This window comes from Doryrhamphus excisus, chromosome 12 (genome assembly GCF_030265055.1).
Source record: "Doryrhamphus excisus isolate RoL2022-K1 chromosome 12, RoL_Dexc_1.0, whole genome shotgun sequence".
NCBI classification, from domain to species: Eukaryota; Metazoa; Chordata; class Actinopteri; order Syngnathiformes; family Syngnathidae; genus Doryrhamphus; species Doryrhamphus excisus.
Window position 1 is genome coordinate 11,269,190 of NC_080477.1, and position 6,000 is coordinate 11,275,189.

Below are 6,000 nucleotides of genomic sequence, written 5' to 3' on the forward strand. Positions count from 1 at the left end.
CTAGTAATTAGCGGGCAGTATAATGTAAGTCATTCATTAGCACCTGGCTACCGCTATGGATTTCATTGCTTTGTTTCAGATGCGCACATCATTAGGGTGAAACAAAGGCTGTAATTTACTAGCATGGCTCCTGATAAACATTCTTAAAGTCAGCGTGCCTTTAAGGAGGAACACAAGCCTGTAAAAACTTTTGTCAGCATTTGCTGCAGAATATGTTAAGGGAGAGCTGTATAAATTCAATTTTAATTGTTTTGTACACACGCCAGTGAAAAGGAACTGATTGGATACAGTTCAGAGACAGTATATTAATACGTTATTTTCATATGTTAATTGGTTTGCATAATCTCTCCCTTTGCTTGGTTTGGAAGTACCTGGCAATGAGAGGAGAATAGGAGACTCCAATTTACATAAAACCATCTCCTCTGAACATTAAATAATAATGCATCTGCAAGCTGAAGGTGTGTTCAGTTAGCAGAAAGCACATTTGTATAATTTATAGTCCAGCTGTTTCAGTGCTTTCGAGTCCATTTTCCTCCCTGCCTGCTTTTAATGAAATCTTGTTACCAGAGAATTGACTGAGTGAATTGAGATTTTAATCCCATTGACGTCTTTGCATGAAAATGCCCACCGGTGGGAACTTTTAATGGTGGCTCCTGTAATCAGACGACACTTGTATTCAGCGCCCAACAATAATGAATCTCATCAAATGTTAAAGCCAAGGCGGCGAGTGAAGAGCTCAAATTTCAAGGTTTTTGACCATCCCCATTTGAGAAATTCCTCGGGGAGTGTGCGATTACTCAAGTTTAACAGTTTATTGCCTCATCTTTCAATAGCCACTGAAGCACAAAATTCTCATCTCGTTTGCTCCTTTTTTCTTCACTTGAAGAACAGGCCAATATAGACTGCAGAACAGCTGCTCAGATCCCGAGGAACTGCTGTTGGCGCTGCAGTGTTATTAGCTGCCACCATCATTGTCCACTCGCTGTGTCATTTAAAGAATGAAAACGAAAATTAGGTGACTCAAATCACTGGAGTGATTTTAATTGTGAACATTATGGGGTTTATTTTACGGCTGTGTTTGACTCAATGACTGCAGCTGTAGTCTGCAGCACACTTGCAATTGCTTTGACATACCGTCTGTGAAAAAAGAAATATTGAGACTATATTATAAAGTCTAATAAACGGCCTCAACTGATTTTTTTAACGTGCACGTGTGCCTTGAGAAGTTGCTTTATTATTTCACAAGTTTTTCAAATGCTTCTTTTTTCTTAACCTAGGAAAGCGACTACCCTATCTTAGCAATAAAACACCACTGAATTCATAATTCATCCAACACTCAACATAAACAATGGTTATTGCTCCATCTTTCACAAGCTAATCTACAAAACGTAAAAAAGTTTCTATATGTTCATAAAAGGCCTATTAATCTTAATATTGTTCACAAAAGTCTAAATCTTTATTAGTGACCACCTCTCTTTTTCTGAGATAATCCATCCACCTCACAGCTGTTTTATGTCAAGATGCTGGTTGACAACGTTATTATTGCACAAGTGTGCCTAAGGCTGGCTACAATAAAAGGACACTCCAAGATGTGCAGTTTTACTACACTGGTAGTAAAAAAAACAGTACAGCATCTGGTTTGACCACCATTTGCCTCATTTGCCGATAGATAATCAGGTTGTTGATTTTGGCCTGTGGAATGGCGGTCCTCTCCTCTTTAATGGCTGTGCAAAGTTCCTGGAGCTGGAGCACACTTGTCGCATGCGCCAATTCAGAGCATCCCAAACATACTCAACAGGAGTCTAGTGAGTATGCTGGCCATGCAAACACAGGGATGGTTTCATCTTCCAGGAATTGTTTACAGGTCCTTGCAACATGCCGCAACATGAGGTGACGGTCATGGGTGAATGGCACAACTATGGTTCTTCAAAATTCAATCAATAAGAAGCACCGGTGTTTGTTGTCCATACCATAATACCACCTCCACCATGGGTACTTTGAGCCACAATGTTAGCAACAGCAAACCGCCCACCCACATGACGCCTTACATGCTATATGCCATCTGCGCTGTACAGTGAAAACCGAGATTCATTTGTGAAGAGACACATCTCTTCTAAGTGCCAGACGCTATCGAATATGAGCATTTGCCCACCCAAGTCGGTTACGACGGCAAACTACAGTCAGGTCGAGACCCTGATGAGAATGACAAGCATGTAAACAAACTTCCCGGAGACGATTTCTGACAGTTTGTTAAAAAATTCTTGCGTTATGCAGACTAAATGTTGTAGCAGCTGTCTTGGAGGTGGAGATGCTGGATGTGGAGGTCCTGGGCTGGTGGGGTTCCACGTGGTTTGTGGTTGTGAGGCTGGTTGGATGTACTTTCAAATGAACTTTCAGTTTTGTTGTATAGAGCAAGTCACCGACTGGTGGGTCGCGATCCACTTTTGTAATGACCCAGTGTCTGTGAACGCAACTGTGCTATTTGCTTGTTATGTCACCACAAGGTGCATGCTATGTTTGGTGCAGCTTGAATGGGAAAAACATTGAGTGTGGAGTTAAAGGCAAACTGAACTTTGAACTTTTCTTTGAATTTTTCAGCCACGATCCTTATGTGAGACATGACCACACATCTTTCTCTTTTCTGTACATTCTGAAGATATAAAACATATAAAAAGAGACAGCTAAGAATTGGACACACATATTCTGCCCATAAAACCTTGTGAATAAAACTACAAAAGCCATCAATTTAAAAAATGTGACGTGGATATTAACCAATTATGCTATTAACATTGTTACACTTGAGAATTTTGTTACTTGTAGTGTAGTGCCACGTCGCCACACCGCAGCTAGCTAGCCAGTAACTAGCTTTACCACACATTGGCTCGCTATCATACTTGTCTTTGAGGGATGATAGTGTGTCAGTTGAGAACCACTGTTGTAGGGAAATGAACACTTAATTAATGGGCAACAGCCCTGGTGGTTATATTGGAGTGGTCTTTCATTAGCCATGTTTAAATGAGGAGTTTTTCCTCTTTTTGAATGGAATCTTTCCGAATGACCTTTCCGAAAACAATGGTATACATGATCATAACACTGGCCCTTGTTATGACTTGTGAATAAAGTATAGAAGGGTTTAGATCAGGGGTCTCAAACTCAATTTACTTGTGGGCCACTGGAGCTCAGGTCTGGGTGAGACTGGGCCGCATGAAACTTAAATAGCCAAAAACTTACCACTTCCACACGGATAGGGAGGATAACTATTAACAGTTATTCAACCTTTAACATGAACATTAATCAAACTTAATAATTTTTTCTGGGTACATGATACCATACAGCATCCATATCAAACCTGTGCGGGCCGCACTAACATTAAACTTTCATATCAAGGTGGGGGCCTCAAACTAGTGTCCTGCGGGCCACATTTGGCCCGCGGGCCACTTGTTTGAGACCCCTGGTTTAGCTTCTGTTCCATGGATGGCAGTAAAGCACACCGTAAGGTGCTTGCCAACCACCAATAAACAACAGAAGAAGAAGACGACGAAGAAGAACGCACCCTGACCACTTTTCCATTTGAGCGGGTACATGATACTGTAATCGGATTGGGGAAAGGAATATTCCACTTCTGTGAATCAGATTATATTTTCATTCAGATTGGCACTTTTCTTTCAGAATGAGGTGTATACAAACATTAAATTTCTTCCATTTGAGAAAAAAAAAACGAATGCAATTGGAATATTTGGGTCCATGTATACGTGGCTATTGTGACTGGCCTAAGGCACACCTGTGCAATAGTCATGCTGCCTAATCAGCTTCATATACCACACCTGTGAGGTGGATGGATTACCTCAACAAAGATGAAGTCCTCACAAAGAAAGATTTTGACAAATACGACAGAAAGGTTTTAGATTTTTGAATTCAGTTAATGAAAAATGGAAGCACAAAACAATTGTTTATATTTTTGTTGAGTGTTGTATTGTAATATCACTTCCCTTAGGATTCTCACAAAAACCTGAGCACATATTCACAAAGCACCCTAAGACCAAAAAGCTCTTGGTAACTGGACTCTAGGAAAAAATTTAGAATTTGAAAATTATTAAAATTATTCACAAAGCGTCTTATGCCTTAAAAGAAGTACTTAGGCTGCAAAATGTGAGGAGTGTTGAGGAGGAGTGGTAAGAAGACTTTTAAGAAGCGTAACGCGGAAAAGAGGTGTAAACAAACAAGATGGTGGTAAGACAAAGAGATATTCGCTATATGCTAAAGTCAGCGATTTAATAACTAAAGGCTCAATCAAATGTTTGTGGTGGATCTCATCAGGGATGATCTTACTAGTCCCAACCAGCGTAGTAATGCTATCACGCCTGAAATGAAAGGCATCACAACATAGCGGTCAAACATACCTGGTCAAAAGAAAAATACTACGATGCAGCGGTAATGACTTAGGTCTGTCACAACCCTCCGTCAGCAGCATGACCAGCCAGACCATTAAGACACTTTCACAGCCTCTTATTGTTAGCAATCACAGGAATGGCTGACAGACTGCATCATGCCTAGAAACGGGGTCAAGCACACCTTACTAAGATAAAAGTTTCTGTCACCTCCTTACTCAGAGTTGCTCTCAGGGACTTCCTTAATCACTCTTAGTCTAGGATTCTTTGCTAGGAATCTTTAGGCTAAGTTAGGAGCCTCCTGAGGGGACTCTGAGAAGCTTGTTGAAAGCAGGTCCTTATACAATTGTATGAAAACGTTCGGGCACCCTTGATCATTTTCAAGATTTTCCTTAATAAATCACTGGTTGTTGGGATCAGCTATTCCAGTTAAATATATCATATAGCAGACAAACACAGTAATAGATGAGAAGTGGAATGAAGTTTATAGGATTTACAGAAAGTATGCAATAATTATTTAAACAAAAGTAAGCAGGTGCCTAAATTTGGGCACCCTAAATGAAAAATGTCATCAATATTTAGTAGATCATCCTTTTGCAGAAAAACATGCTTCCTATAGCTTCCAATGAGGTTCTAGATTCTGGTTTAAGGTATTTTTGACCATTGCACTTTCCAAAACATCTCCAGTTGAGTCAGGTTTGATGGTTTCATAGCATGAACAGCCTGCTTAGGGTTTAGGGACACCACAGATTTTCAATCATAGTTAGGTCTGGGGACTGAGATGGCCATTCCGGAACATTGTACTCGTTCCTCTGGATCACTACATTCGTAGAATTTGAGCATTGTCTGGGTCATTGTCTTGTTGGAAGTATCTAGCCCCGGTGCAACATCAACTTCAAGGGTCAATGAGCTTACCAAACAAATTTTGTGTTCCAATAATTTGTGCTAAAGGTATTGAAATCAATAAAACAACAAGGGTGCCCAAATGTAGGCACCTGCTTACTTTTGTTGAAATAATTATTGCACACTTTCTGTAAATCCTATAAACTTCATTTCACTTCTCATCAATCACTGTGTTGGTCTGCTATATGATATATTTAACTGAAATTTCTGATCCCAACAGCCATGATTTATAAAGGGTGCCCAAACTTTTTCATACCGCTGTATATAAGAAAACAGATATTGTGAGGCTTACTTGTCAAATCTGTTTGAAATTAGGTCTGTTGAACAATTTTTGGGGTGTTTGAGATTTACTTAAACCAAGGTTAAGATACCATAGTTCCACTATAGTTCTCGCTCTGGCTCAACCTTAGATGGTGGAGACTGAATTGAAAAGTACTGAATATATCAAAATTCATCCTCCATAAAGGATGTCTTTGCATTTAATAAAAAGTTTGTTTTTATGTGTGTATACTTCTCCTAATATTATGAATATTTCAAACCCAAAACTTCACTAAATCATCCTTATACTGTTCAAAACAGTGCTGACTAATTGTTGCTGGAGGATAAAGTGTCATCAGATCTAAGGTTTGTGTCTACTTGAATGTGGTTAGGTCTGCTGCAAGCCATGTGTGTAATGTGATGCTGTTTTATATTTGAATGACTAAATGTG